General features: G+C 50.6%; 1 protein-coding gene across 1 annotated transcript in view; it reads left to right on the top strand.

The window, feature by feature from the left end:
• Positions 1–15,042, top strand: part of LOC132584575 (hepatocyte nuclear factor 6-like) — a 42,862-nt gene that overhangs the window by 26,655 nt on the left and 1,165 nt on the right. The window lies entirely within an intron of this gene.

The following is a 15,042-nucleotide window of genomic DNA, read 5'->3' as shown; positions in this document are numbered from 1 at the left end:
TCCCTTCTCCCCCAAGTCCATCTCCTCCACCTTGTTCCCACAACTGGAGCCCTTGGGTGACCCGTGGCGCGCTCTCTTCGCTTTGCGATCAAGCCATGCCAGATACGAGGATGAATGTCCATTCATTAGAGCAATTTCTGTTTCGAATCGATTGATTGAGCAGGGTTGGATCCTGTGGTTTTGGCCCAGGAACGGTGGCGCCTTCCCCCGGTCTGAGGAACTTCACCTCTACCGGAAAGGTTTCAAAAGCCAGAAGTAGGGTTGTCAACTTCCTGCTGGGGCCTGGAGAATTACAACCGATCATTAAAGTACAGCGATCAGTTCCCCTGCAGAAAATGGCCACTTTGAAAGGAGGGCCCTATACTGGTAGTCTGCAATCTTTTTGGCCCTGAGGGCATATTTGGGAATTCTGACACTGAGGGAGTGGGCTCAGCCATAAAATGGCTGCTGCAGAAGGCGGAGCCAGTCACAAAATGGCCGCCACAACTTACATTCAGTCACTCGGTGAAGGTCTTTGTGAAGGGGTGTCATTTTTTGCTTCCGCCAAAGCAAAGTTTGTAAAACTCTGCACAGCCAATCTGATCTCCATGGCCATGGTGCCCACAGCTACCATCTTGGGGACCCCGGCTCTGTGGCTTCATAACCTGCGGAGGTGATTCCAACCCCAAACCCTCAGCCTCTCAAAGCTCCACCCCAAATATCCATAAAAACATAAGAGAACATAAGAGAAGTCATGTTGGATCAGGCCAATGGCGCATCCAGTCCAACACTGTGTCAAAAAACAGTGGCCAAAAAACCCAAGCGCCATCAGGAGGTCCATCAGTGGGGCCAAGACACTATGAGCCGTCCCACCGTGCCCCCGAAGCAACAAGAATACAGAGCATCATCACTGCCCCAGACAAAAGAACATAAGAGAAGCAATGTTGGATCAGGCCAAAGGCCCATCCAGTCCAACACTCTGTGTCACACAGTGGCCAAAAATATCCAGGTGCCATCAGGAGGTCCATCAGTGGGGCCAGGACACAAGAAGCTCTCCAACTGTGCCCCCCCTTAAACACCAAGAATACAGAGCATCACTGCTGCCCAGACATAAGAACATAAGAGAAGCCATGTTGGATCAGGCCAGTGGCCCATCCAGTCCAACACTCTGTGCCACACAGTGGCCAAAAAACCCAGATGCCATCAGGAGGTCTATCAGTGGGGCCAGGACACTAGAAGCCCTCCCACTGTTGCCCCCCCCCCAAGCACCAAGAATACAGAGCATCTCTCCCCAGACATAAGAACAGAAGAGAAGCCATGTTGGATCAGGCCAGTGGCCCATCCAGTCCAACACTCTGTGCCACACAGTGGCCAAAAAACCCAGATGCCATCAGGAGGTCCATCTATGGGGCCAGGACACTAGAAGCCCTCCCACTATTGCCCCCCCAAGCACCAAGAATACAGAGCATCACTGCCCCAGACACAAGAACATAAGAGAAGCCATGTTGGATCAGGCCACTGGCCCCTCCAGTCCAACACTCTGTGTCACACAGTGGCCAAAACCCAGGGGCCATCAGGAGGTCCATCATTGGGCCAGGACACTCTTACATCACTGGGGCCAGAACACTCCCCAAAGCACTCTTGCATTGGGGAATGTACTGCCAAGGGTAGGCAACTCTAGTGTGTGAAATCCTTGGAGACTGGTGTGTGTGTGTGTGGAACCCGGGGAGGGTGAGGTTTGGGGGAGAGGAGGGACCTCCACAGGTTCTCAAACCATTGAGCCCAGCTTCCAAAGCAGCCACACGTTTCATCATCTGGAGGTCAGTTGTAATCCCAGGAAATCTCCAGACCTCACCTGGAGGTTGCCAACCATAGTGCTGGCCAGGGGTTTTTTTGTAGCAGGAACTCATTTGCATATCAGGCCGCACCCCTAACATTATTTCACACAGGCTTCTTTGTAGAAAAAGCCCAGCAGGATCTCATTTGCATACCAGGCCACACCCCCTGACACCAAGCCAGTCGGAACTGCGTTTCTGTGTGTTCCGGCTCAAAAAAGGTCTTGCCACTTTGGTGTAGTGGTTAAGTGTGCGGACTCTTATCTGGGAGAACCGGATTTGATTCCCCACTCCTCTACTTGCACCTGCTGGAATAGCCTTGGGGCAGCTGTAGCTCTCACAGAGGTGTCCTTGAAAGGGCAGCTGCTGTGAGAGCCCTCTCCAGCCCCACCCACCTCACAAGGTGTCTGTTGTGGGGGAGGAAGGGAAAGGAGATTGTGAGCCGCTCTGAGACTCTTTGGAGTGGAGGGCGGGATATAAATCCAATATCTTCATCTACCTCACAGGCTGTCTGTTGTGGGGGAGGAAGGTAAGGGAAATTGTGAGCCGCTCTGAGACTCTTGGGAGTGGAGGGCGGGATATAAATCCAATATCTTCATCTACCTCACAGGGTGTCTGTTTTGGGTGGAAGGAAGGTAAAGGAGATTGTGAGCCGCTCTGAGACTCTTTGGCGTGGAGGGCGGGATATAAATCCAATATCTTCATCTACCTCACAGGGTGTCTGTTGTGGGGGAGGAAGGGAAAGGAGATTGTGAGCCGCTCTGAGACTCTTGGGAGTGGAGGGCGGGATATAAATCCAATATCTTCATCTACCTCACAGTGTCTGTTGTGGGGAGGAAGGAAAGGAGATTGTGAGCCGTTCTGAGACTCTTTGGAGTGGAGGGCGGGATATAAATCCAATATCTTCATCTACCTCACAGGGTGTCTCTTGTGGGGGAGGAAGGAAAAGGAGATTGTGAGCTGCTCGGAGACTCTTCGGAGTGGAGGGCGGGATATAAATCCAATATCTTCATCTACCTCACAGGGTGTCTGTTGTGGGGGAGGAAGGTAAAGGAGATTGTGAGCCGCTCTGAGACTCTTCGTAGAGGAGGGCGGGATATAAATCCAATATCTTCTTCTTCTGCATTAACCTGAATTGTTCATGAAGATGGAAATTGATCCACTTGGCTTAGACAACAGGGGGAGGTGGGCTCGGGATTCGAATCTTCAATTTAGTTCTCCCTTGAACCCAGGAACCAACCTTCAAGCTTGCCAGCGCATGGGATGGGGGGGGGGCAGTATGTATCAGACCCAGACAGCTGCCAGCAGCTAAAGCATTCGCTTGCCTGATGTTTTCAACATTGTCCTGATGGATAAAGGTTGGATAGGAATCAGGCCAAGGTCTCCCCCGCCTAAATCGCAGCCACATTCGCGGCATCCCTCTCCCCTCACCTGTCCGGCTGCCAATTGTTAATTAAAATAAAAGACTCGTTTAGAAATCAAAAATTGTGCAAGGTTTTAACGTGGGGTGATAAAATCTTGGCCCATTAAACCTTAATGGAGACCCTCTGCCAGGTTTGCCCCGCAATGTCTGAGCTTCGCAGAATTACATCTTGTTTTAATACGATGATGGACCGCGAAAGCAGCCCTCTTGCATTTGCTTCCCTCTGCTTTTAAAATTTGTGTCTCTTTCATAGCAATTCCTGGTAGCTGCCAAAGGACAGTGCAGGCCTTGGCAGCAAGGCTGGAGGGGAGGTTAAGAACATAACAGAATGTAAGAGAAGCCATGTTGGATCAGGCCAACGGACCCTCCGGTCCAGCACTCTGAGCAGCACAGGGGCCAAAACTCAGGGGCCATCAGGAGATGGCGGCGGCTACAGGCATAGCCAGCTTCAAGAGGGGATTGGATCAACATCTGGAGCAGAGGTCCATCTGGGGCTATTAGCCACAGCCTATTGTTGGAACTCTCTGTCTGGGGCAAGTGATGCTCTGTATTCTTGGTGCTTGGGTGGGGCAACAGAAGACGAAGAAGAAGATATTGGATTATATCCCGCCCTCCACTCCGAAGAGTCTCAGAGCGGCTCACAATCTCTTTTATCTTCCTCCCCCACAACAGACACCCTGTGAGGTGGGTGGGGCTGAGAGGACTCTCACAGCAGCTGCCCTTTCAAGGACAACCTCTGCCAGAGCTATGGCTGACCCAAGGCCATGCTAGCAGGTGCAAGTGGAGGAGTGGGGAATCAAACCTGGTTCTCCCAGATAAGAGTCCACACACTTAACCACTACCCCAAACTGGCTCTCTCAACAAACTCTCTCTCAACAGTGGTAGGACTTCTAGTGTCCTGGTCCCACTGATGGACCTCCTGATGGCACCTGGGTTTTTTGGCCATGGTGTGACACAGAGTGTTGGACTGGATGGGCCATTGGCCTGATCCAACAGGGCTTCTCTTATGTTCTTATGTGAACATAGGGGGTGAACAAACATGTGGACAAAGGAGACCCGATAGATGTTGTTTACCTTGACTTCCAGAAAGCTTTTGATAAAGTTCCTCATCAAAGGCTCCTTAGAAAACTTGAGAGTCATGGAGTAAAAGGACAGGTCCTCTTGTGGATCAAAAACTGGCTTAGTAATAGGAAGCAGAGAGTCAGTATAAATGGGCAGTCTTCGCAGTAGAGGACGGTAAGCAGTGGGGTGCCGCAGGGCTCGGTACTGGGTCCCATGCTCTTTAACTTGTTCATAAATGATTTAGAGTTGGGAGTGAGCAGTGAAGTGGCCAAGTTTGCGGATGACACTAAATTGTTCAGGGTGGTGAGAACCAGAGAGGATTGTGAGGCACTCCAAAGGGATCTGTTGAGGCTGGGTGAGTGGGCGTCAACGTGGCAGATGCGGTTCAATGTGGCCAAGTGCAAAGTAATGCACATTGGGGCCAAGAATCCCAGCTACAAATACAAGTTGATGGGGTGTGAACTGGCAGAGACTGACCAAGAGAGAGATCTTGGGGTCGTGGTAGATAACTCACTGAAAATGTCAAGACAGTGTGCGTTTGCAATAAAAAAGGCCAACGCCATGTTGGGAATTATTAGGAAGGGAATTGAAAACAAATCAGCCAGTATCATAATGCCCCTGTATAAATCGATGGTGCGGTCTCATTTGGAGTACTGTGTGCAGTTCTGGTCGCTGCACCTCAAAAAGGATATTATAGCATTGGAGAAAGTCTAGAGAAGGGCAACTAGAATGATTAAAGGGCTGGAGCACTTTCCCTATGAAGAAAGGTTGAAACGCTTGGGACTCTTTAGCTTGGAGAAGCGTCGACTGCGGGGTGACATGATAGAGGTTTACAAGATAATGCATGGGATGGAGAAAGAAGTACTTTTCTCCCTTTCTCACAATACAAGAACTCGTGGGCATTCGATGAAATTGCTGAGCAGAAAGGTTAAAACGGATAAAAGGAAGTACTTCTTCACCCAAAGGGTGATTAACATGTGGAATTCACTGCCACAGGAGGTGGTTGCGGCCACAAGTATAGCCACCTTCAAGAGGGGTTTAGATAAAAATGTGGAGCACAGGTCCATCAGTGGCTATTAGCCACAGTGTATGTGTGTATATAAAATTTTTTGCCACTGTGTGACACAGAGTGTTGGACTTGATGGGCCGTTGGCCTGATCCAACATGGCTTCTCTTATGTTCTTATGTTCTTATGACACAGAGTGTTGGACTGGATGGGCCATTGGCCTGATCCAACAGGGCTTCTCTTATGTTCTTCTGTGACACAGAGTGTTGGACTGGATGGGCCATTGGCCTGATCCAACAGGGCTTCTCTTATGTTCTTATGTGACACAGAGTGTTGGACTAGAGGGGCCATTGGCCTGATCCAACAGGGCTTCTCTTCTGTTCTTATGTGACACAGAGTGTTGGACTGGAGGGGCCACTGGCCTGATCCAACAGGGCTTCTCTTATATTCTTATGTGACACAGAGTGTTGGACTGGAGGGGCCTTGGGCTGATCCAACAGGGCTTCTCTTATGTTCTTATGTGACACAGAGTGTTGGACTGGATGGGCCATTGGCCTGATCCAGCATGGCTTCTCCTATGTTCTTATGTTCTTAAACTAAACTAAATCAAATAAACTAAACTTAACTAATGACCCCTGACGATAAGAGTAATTTAGTGGTAGCCCTTCATACACAATAAAACACTAATTCCAAATATGCATTCCCAATATATGGATACAGAAATTCCAGAAATGAATTCCAAATATATTGACTAATATATGGGCAACGGTGGGTCGATCGAAAGTGCACCGTTTCCAATCTCCATCAGGTCCCTACGAATGGAGAAGAATCTTCCCCTGTGTAATTCGTGTAGGCTTCGGCTACGTGTGAATGTTTGTAGGGATTCTCATGCAAACGCAAGTTTTTGTTTATAAGATTACAAGCTCTTTGGAACTTGCTTTGGCCCCACTCCCAAAGTGATAACAATTATTAAGATTGTGAGCTCTCTGGAGTCCAGGTTAAAGGTCTCATTTCAAAGTGATAACAAGACTAAATTTCAGGGGTGATCGAACTGTGGCTTGGAAGCCACATGCGACTCTTTCACACGTATTGTGTGGCTCTCGAAGACCCCACCCCCAATGGTCAGCATGGAGAGGGGATTCTTTAAAGAGCCAGTTTGGTGTCGTGGTGAAGTGTGCGGACTCTTATCTGGGAGAACCGGGTTTGATTCCCCACTCTTCCACTTGCACCTGCTGGAATGGCCTTGGGTTAGCCATAGCTCTGGCAGAGGTTGTCCTTGAAAGAGCAGCTGCTGTGAGAGCCCTCTCAGCCCCACCTACCTCACAGGGTGTCTGTTGTGGGGGGAGAAGATATGGGAGATTGTAAGCCGCTCTGAGTCTCTGATTCAGGGAGAAGGGCGGGGTATAAATCTGCAATTCTTCTTCTTCTTCTCCAAGTCAAGCCAGCTCGTGGCTTAGAGAATGCATTTAAAGTTAAAGTTGCTTTCTTTCCACCTCTCCCTCCCCATCTATTTGCCTTCCTTTCTTCCACATTTCCCCCCTCCTCTGTTTCTTCCATCCTGTTTGGTGTAGTGGTTAAGTGTGCAGACTCTTATCTGGGAGAACCGGGTTTGATTCCGCACACTTCCATTTCCAGCTGCTGGAATGGCCTTGGTCAGCCGTAGCTGTCCTTGAAAGGCCAACTGCCGTGAGAGCCCTCTCAGCCCCACCCACCTCACAGGATGTCTGTTGTGGGGAGAGAAGATATAGGAGATTGTAAGCCACTCTGAGACTCTGATTCAGAGAGAAGGTCGGGGTATAAATCTGCAGTCCCTTCCTTCCTTCCTTCCTTCCTCTGATGTCCATGTCTTTGTGGATTTCAAACATTTGACATTTATTCTATGTGGCTCCTGTTAAGCAAGTTTGGCCATCCCTGCTATATATTTATCCATTAATTTTTTGGACCTGATGAAGATTTGAAACAGTGAGCTTTGGATTGACCCACCGTTGTCCATGTATTTGTCAATATATTTGGAATTCATTTCCGGAATTTGTGTATCCATATGTTGGGACTGTATATTTGGAATTCGTGTTTTGTCGTGTATGACTGGCTGCCACCAAATTACTCTTATTGTTGTGTTGCTGCGCCAGAAAGAAGTGTATTTTTGATTTGGGCCCTGGAGTAAATGGCAGCTCCAGAGAACAGGCTCCGTGGTATATTGTAAAGACCAGGGCTTTTTTTGTAGCAGGAACTCCTTTGCATATTAGGCCATGCCCCCCTGATGTAGCCAATCCTCCTGGAGCTTACAGTAGACCCTGTAAGAAGAGCCCTGGAAGCTCTTGGAGGATGGGCTACATCAGGGGCCTAATATGCAAAGGAGCTCCTGCTACCAAAAACGCCTTGGTAGAGGCTGAGTTCAATCCCTCTCTAAATTACACCCCTTGCACAGTCGCCGACCCCGAAATCTCCAGGAACTTCTGAGGACTCAGTTGGCAACGGGCCTCGCTCCTGGCCAGGAACCCACCTCTCCTCTCCAAGGAGGGCCAAGAAGGAGACAGAAGATTTCAGTCACCAGAGCTATTGATTCGGCATTAAATTTCCACGCTCCTCCCCGCCCTTCCTTCCATGCCGCCGTTAAGTGCAGCCATAAAAAGCAAGATCCAGCAAGGTCATCCCCGGGCTCGGACAGCAACCAACTTTGGAAAGGTTCGTCCTTTTCGGTTCCAGCCGGTCCCAGAGAGGATAGCGGCCCCTCATGAACACAAGGAATCCATGACATTCGGCATCTGCGGCTTGTAGCGAATTTTGCACAGAGGCCGAGCAAAAGGGACGCTATAAAGGACAAACCCATCAGAAATCCATTTAGTTAGGGTTGCCCTGGGCTTTTTTTTGTAGCAGGAATTCCTTTGCTTATTAGGCCACACAGCCCCTAATGCAGCCGATTCTCCTCGATCTTGTCGTAGGCCCTGCAAGATTGCACTAAAAAAGGCCAACGCCGTGCTGGGAATTATTAGGAAGGGAATTGAAAACAAATCAGCCGGTATCATAATGCCCCTGTATAAATCGATGGCGCGGTCTCATTTGGAGTACTGTCTACAATTCTGGTCACCGCGCCTCAAAAAGGATATTATAGCATTGGAAAAAGTCCGGAAAAGGGCAACTAGAATGATTCAAGGTTTGGAACACTTTCCCTATGAAGAAAGGTTGAAACGCTTGGGGCTCTTTAGCTTGGAGAAACGTCGACTGCGGGGTGACATGATAGAGGTTTACAAGATAATGCATGGGATGGAGAAAGTAGAGCAAGAAGTCCTTTTCTCCCTTTCTCACAATACAAGAACTCGTGGGCATTCGATGAAATTGATGAGCAGACAGGTTAAAACAGATAAAAGAAAGTCCTTCTTCACCCAAAGGGTGATTAACATGTGGAACTCACTGCCACAGGAGGTGGTGGCGGCTACAAGCATAGCCAGCAGGTGCCTGCAGAGGAGCGAGGAAATCAAACCTGGTTCTCCCTGATTAGAGTTTGCGCACTTAACCACTGCACCAAACTGGTCCTCTTGGAGAAAACAGCTGCTTGGAAGGGTGAGCTCTAGGCATTGGACCCCGCTGTGGCCCCTCCCCTTCCCAAATCCCTCCCTCTCTGGGCTCCGCCTCCAAAGTCTCCAAGTATTTTCCACACAGACCTGGCAGCCCTAAAGAAGAAGAAGAAGAAGAAGATACATAATACACAGAAAGTCCTTAGGGTTGTCAGGTCCTCCCCTGGCCACTAGCGAGGAATGGGGGGTAGGGTTGCCAACTCCAGGTTGGGAAACTCCTGGAGATTTGGGGATGGAGCCTGGGAAGGACAGAGAGCTCAGTTGGGGTGCGATGCCAACAGAGTCTGGGAGAACTGGTCTCTGCAGTCCAGGGATGAGCTGAAATTCTGGGGGATCTCTAAGTCCCACCTGGTATCCCTAAAAGCCCTCCAGCCAGTTTGGTGTAGTCGTAAGTGCGCGGGCTCTTATGTGGGAGCACCGGGTTTGAGTCCCCTACTCCTCCACTCGCAGCTGCTGGAATGGCCTTGGGTCAGCCATAGCTCTGGCAGGAGTTGTCCCTGAAAGGGCTGCTTCCGTCAGAGCTCTCTCAGCCCCACCCATCTCACAGGGTGCCTGCTGTGGAGGAGGAAGACAAAGGAGATGAGCCACTCTGAGAATCTGAGATTTGGAGTGGAGGGTGGGATATAAATCCAATATCATCATCTTCTTCTTCTTCTTCCCTCAGTGCCGCCACCACCACAGTTTCTCTCATTGGAGCGGGGCCTTCTGCAGGGGCCAGGTTGCAAACCAGCAAAAGCAATGACTGTCTGTACACGTTGCCTTCTCGGTTGTGGCCCCCGCCTCGTGGAACAGCCTGCCTGAGGAGGTCAGAAAGACTCCGTCCGGTTTCACACTAGGCTTGTTCCAGGCGGAGAGTCCTTCTGCTCCCGATGCTTCTCTCTGTTTTCGCGCAAGCTGCCGCGGAGCTGCGAGTTGGCACACTGCTTTTCTGCAGCAAGCGAGATCCTCTTACGAGTGGTTTCTGCTTGCTGTGGGAAAGCAGCGCGCCGACTCCCAGCTCTGCGGCAATAGTGCGAAATCGGTATCCCAATTTCCTGGCTTTCCACAAATGGCAAAATCTGAATTGTTCAAGAGGCAGGCGACAGAGTCTCGCTGCACTAAACATTCCGCAAAGTTACTTGGAAAAATTCTTAGGGACTGTGGTCTATTCTACTGTGTAGAGCTTGCTGAAATGAGGATCCGACCATGTGATTTTTACATGACCTAACGTGGCATGTTAATTTTTCTGCTTTGTTTCTAGAAGAAGAAGAAGATGACGACAACATTGAATTTATATTCTGCCCTCCACTCAGAGTCTCAGAGCGGCATACAATCTCCTTCCCCTTCCTCCCCCACACCCTGTGAGGTGGGTGGGGCTGGAGAGGGCTCTCCCAGCAGCTGCCCTTTCAAGGACAACCTCTGCCAGAGTTATGGCTGACCCAAGGCCATTCCAGCAGGTGCAAGTGGAGGAGTGGGGAATCAAACTCGGTTCTCCCAGATTAGAGAGCTCTGGCTGACCCAAGGCCATTCCAGCAGCTGCAAGTGGAGGAGTGAGGAATCAAACCCGGTTCTCCCAGAAGAGCCCGTGCACTTAACCACCCTGTGAGGTGGGTGGGGCTGAGAGGGCTCTCCCAGCAGCTGCCCTTTCAAGGACAACCTCTGCCAGAGCTATGGCTGACCCAAGGCCATTCCAGCAGCTGCAAGTGGACGAGTGGGGAATCAAACCCGGTTCTCTCAGATAAGAGTCCGCACACTTAACCACTGTACCAAACTGGCTCTGCAGTCTGGTTTTAGACTTCTGGTTGGCTCTGCAGCCCCAATTACTAATGCCAGGGGTGGGATTCTAGCAGGAGTTCCTTTGCCTATTAGGCCACACACCCTTGATGTAGCCAATCCTCCAAGAGTTTACAAAAAAGAGTTTACAAAAAAGAGCCCTGTAGCTTCTTGGAGGATTGGCTGCATCAGGGGTGTGTGACCTAATAGGCAAAGGAGCACCTGCTAAAATTCCACCCCTGACTATTGCATTGTTCATGGAATGTCCCATCCTGTCATTTGTATAGACTCACTGTGTCCCAATCCGCCTGAAGTCCAAGTGCGAAAGACAGATTATAATTATTACCAATAGAATAATCTGGGGGGGGGGGTCTAGTACAGCTGTCCCCAACCTTTTTGGCACCAGGGACCAGTTTTCTGGAAGACAATTTTTCCAGGGACTGGGGTGTGGGTGTGTGTGATGGTTTCGGGATGATACAATTGTGCGCTTTATTTCTATTAGTTTGGTGTGGTGGTTAAGTGTGCAGACTCTAATCTGGGTTTGAATTACCACTCCTCCGCTTGCAGCTGCTGGACTGACTTTGGGTCAGCCATAGCTCTTGTAGGAGTTGACCTTGAAAGGGCAGCTTCTGAGAGAGCTCTCTCAGCCCCACCTACCTCACGGGGTGTCTGTTGTGGGAGAGGAAGGGAAAGGAGATTGTAGGCCACTCTGAGACTCTGTCCTTGAAAGAGCAGCTGCTGGGAGAGCCCTCTCAGCCCCACCTACCTCACAGGGTGTCTGTTGTGGGGGAGGAAGGGAAAGGAGATTGTGAGCCGCTCTGAGACTCTTCGGAGTGGAGGGCGGGATATAAATCTAATATCTTAATCTACCTCACAGGGTGTCTGTTGTGGTGGGGGGGAGGTAAAGGAGATTGTGAGCCGCTCTGAGACTCTGAAATTCGGAGTGGATAGCGGGATATAAATCCAATGTCTTATTATTATTATCATTATTACTACTACATTGTAATATATAATGAAATAATTATACAACTCCCGGCCCGGTTGCTAACAGGCCATGGACCGTTGGGAAACCCTGCTCTAGCAAGTATGGGAGTCTCTTGGGCTACACATTCCTGAGCCGCCGATAGCGTGACAGCAGGCGGACATTCAACAGGTCACTTGCCCCCACCCTGCAAAGAGAGCAGCCTGTTTTCTCTCCCCCTGAACAGAAGCTGGCGAGGAGGGGCTTCTCTTGCAGTGGGGGAGGGATGGCGGCTTTGGGGAGGGACGGTGGCTCAGTGGTAGAGCATCTGCTTGGGAAGCAGAAGGTCCCAGGTTCAATCCCCGGCATCTCCAACTCAAAAGGGTCCAGGCAAGTAGGCGTGGAAAACCTCAGCGTGAGACCCTGGAGAGCTGCTGCCAGTTAGGGGAGGGATGGTGGCTCAGTGGTAGAGCATCTGCTTGGGAAGCAGAAGGTCCCAGGTTCAATCCCCGGCATCTCCCAAAAAAAAGGGTCCAGGCCAATAGGTGTGCAAAACCTCCGCTTGAGACCCTGGAGAGCCGCTTCCAGTCTGAGAAGACAAGACTGACTTTGATGGACCAAAGGTCTGATTCAGTATAAGGCAGCTTCATATGTTCATATGCTTCAGATGTTCATATGTTCTTGCAGCTGATACAGCCCCACCCCCCTAGACCTGGCATCATCTCAGTAACCCTTCCCAAAAGGTTTACGACTCTGGCCCATATCACAGATGGAGAGACTGAGGTTCAAAGAGACCTAGGGTTGCCAGGTCTGGGTTGGGAAATACCTGGAGATTTTGGGGGTGGAGCCAGGAGAAGGCGGGGTTTGGGGAGGGGAGGGGCCTCAGCAGCGTCCAAGGCCCTAGAGTCCACCCTTCCAAGCAGCCATCTTCTCCAGGGGACCTGATCTCTGCCAACTGGAGATCAGTTCTAAAAGCGGGAGATCTCCAGGCCCCACCTGGAGGCTGGCAACTCCAAAGAGACCCCCCAGCAGACATGTGGTGAGGGTGCTGGAAAGTGCCATCCAGTCACAACTGACAACCCCATAGGTGTTGTGCAGGGAGTTGGACTAGATGGTTCCTGCATTGTGCTGGGGGTTGGACTAGATGACCCTAGAGGGCCCTTCCAATTCTATGATTCTAAAGGGCTTCCAAAGAAGAGACATCCAGAGGTAGTTTGCCATTGCCTTCCTCTGCCTAGCAACCCTGGACTTCCTCAGTGGTCTCCCATCCAAATTCTAACCACAGCCAACCCTGCATAGCTTTGGAAAAAGTGCAGAAAAGGGCAACTAGAATGATTCAAGGTTTGGAACACTTTCCCTATGAAGAAAGGTTGAAACGCTTGGGGCTCTTTAGCTTGGAGAAACGTCGACTGCAGGGTGACATGATAGAACTTTGCAAGATTATGCACGGAATGGAGAAAGTAGAGAAAGAAGTACTTTTCTCCCTTTCTCACAATACAAGAACTCGTGGGCATTCGATGAAATTGATGAGCAGACAGGTTAAAACGGATAAAAGGAAGTCCTTCACCCAAAGGGTGATTAACATGTGGAATTCACTGCCACAGGAGGTGGTGGCGGCCACAAGCATAGCCAGCTTCAAGAGGGGATTGGATAAGAACATAAGAACATAAACATCTAGAGCAGAGGTCCATTGGTGGCTATTAGCCACAGGGTTCTGTCTGGGGCAGTGATGCTCTGCCTTGGTGCTTGGGGCGGGGGCACAGTGATAGGACTTCTAGTGTCCTGGCCCCACTGGTGGACCTCCTGATGGCACCTGGGGTTTTTTGGCCCCCTGTGTGACACAGAGTGTTGGACTGGATGGGCCTTTGGTCTGATCCAACATGACTTCTCTTATGTTCTTAGCTTTTGAAATCAGACAATATTGGGGCAGCTGGACCATCCAGGATGGGGTCCCGTAGACATATGAGCTGAGATTTGACCCAGGAATTATTAGATCATGTTCTTAAACTGATGGACAGATTAGGTTTGCCAAATGATAAGGCAAATGCCAGGACCAGACTGCTCCTATGTCTTTAACTGAGGCCCAAAAACCAGAGGGGACACTTTTGGGGGCCTGGATGTAACCGTACCACACACCTGCCAATGACACCACTGTCCAGGGCACAGCGATAGGGTTGGTTGAGATGCTGGCTATGGTCCATGTCATCAAGAAGCAGGGTCACCATAAGTCAGTGGTGACTTAATGGAACACATGGAATAAGGATATAAGAAGAGCCCTGCTGGGTCAGACCAGGGAGGGTCCATCCACTCCAGCCTCCTGTCTCACAAAATGGCAACCCAATTCCTCTGGAGGGCCAACAACAGGGCAGAGAGGCCGAGGCCTTCCCCTGGGAAGAACATCAGAAGAGCCCTCTGGGTCTGACCAGGGAGGGTTCATCTAGTCCAGCCTCCTGTCTCACACAGTGGCCAACCACTTCCTCTGGAGGGCCAACAACAGGGCAGAGAGGCCGAGGCCTTCCCCTGAGAAGAAAGTCAGAAGAGCCCTGCTGGGTCAGACCAGGGAGGGTCCATCTAGTCCAGCCTCCTGTCTCACACAGTGGCCAACCACTTCCTCTGGAGGGCCAACAACAGGGCAGAGAGGCCGAGGCCTTCCCCTGAGAAGAACATCAGAAGAGCCCTGCTGGGTCAGACCAGGGAGGGTCCATCTAGTCCAGCCTCCTGTCTCACACAGGGGCCAGCCAGTTCCTCTAGAGGGCCAACAACAGGGCAGAGAGGTCGAGGCCTTCCCCTGAGAAGAACATCAGAAGAGCCCTGCTGGGTCAGACCAGGGAGGGTCCATCTAGTCCAGCCTCCTGTCTCACACAGGGGCCAGCCAGTTCCTCTGGAGGGCCAACAACAGGGCAGAGAGGCTGAGGCCTTCCCCTGAGGAGAACATTAGAAGAGCCCTGCTGGATTAGACCAGGGAGGGTCCATCTAGTCCAGCCTCCTGTCTCACACAGTGGCCAACCAGTTCCTCTGGTGGGCCAACAACAGGGCAGAGAGGCAGAGACCTTACCCTGATGTTCCCTCCTGGCTCTGGGATTCAGAGGGTGACTTCCGCTGAATGTGGAGGTTCCCCTCATCCACCATGGCTAGTAGTTATGGCTACTCACCCATGAATCCTTCTCATCCCCTGTTAAAGCTGTCTATTCCAGTGGCCATCAGTACATCCTCTGGCAGAGCAGCTTCCTTGCATACCCTCAAGTTCTAATCTTTCAGGACAGAGAGAGAAAAAGTTCTCTTTGTTAGCTGTCTCCACCCCACGTGTAATTTTATAAACATCTGTCATGCCCCCCTCCCAGTTAATTATTGGGCATGTTTAGCCTGGCGAGGAGGCGGCTGAGAGGTGATAGGATCACCATCTTCAAGTACTTGAAGGGCTGTCCTAGAGACGATGGGGTGGAATTGTT

Source organism: Heteronotia binoei, chromosome 1 (genome assembly GCF_032191835.1).
Source record: "Heteronotia binoei isolate CCM8104 ecotype False Entrance Well chromosome 1, APGP_CSIRO_Hbin_v1, whole genome shotgun sequence".
Taxonomy (NCBI): Eukaryota; Metazoa; Chordata; class Lepidosauria; order Squamata; family Gekkonidae; genus Heteronotia; species Heteronotia binoei.
Note: the sequence above shows the minus strand (reverse complement) of the source record. Positions and strands in the feature narration are given on the sequence as shown.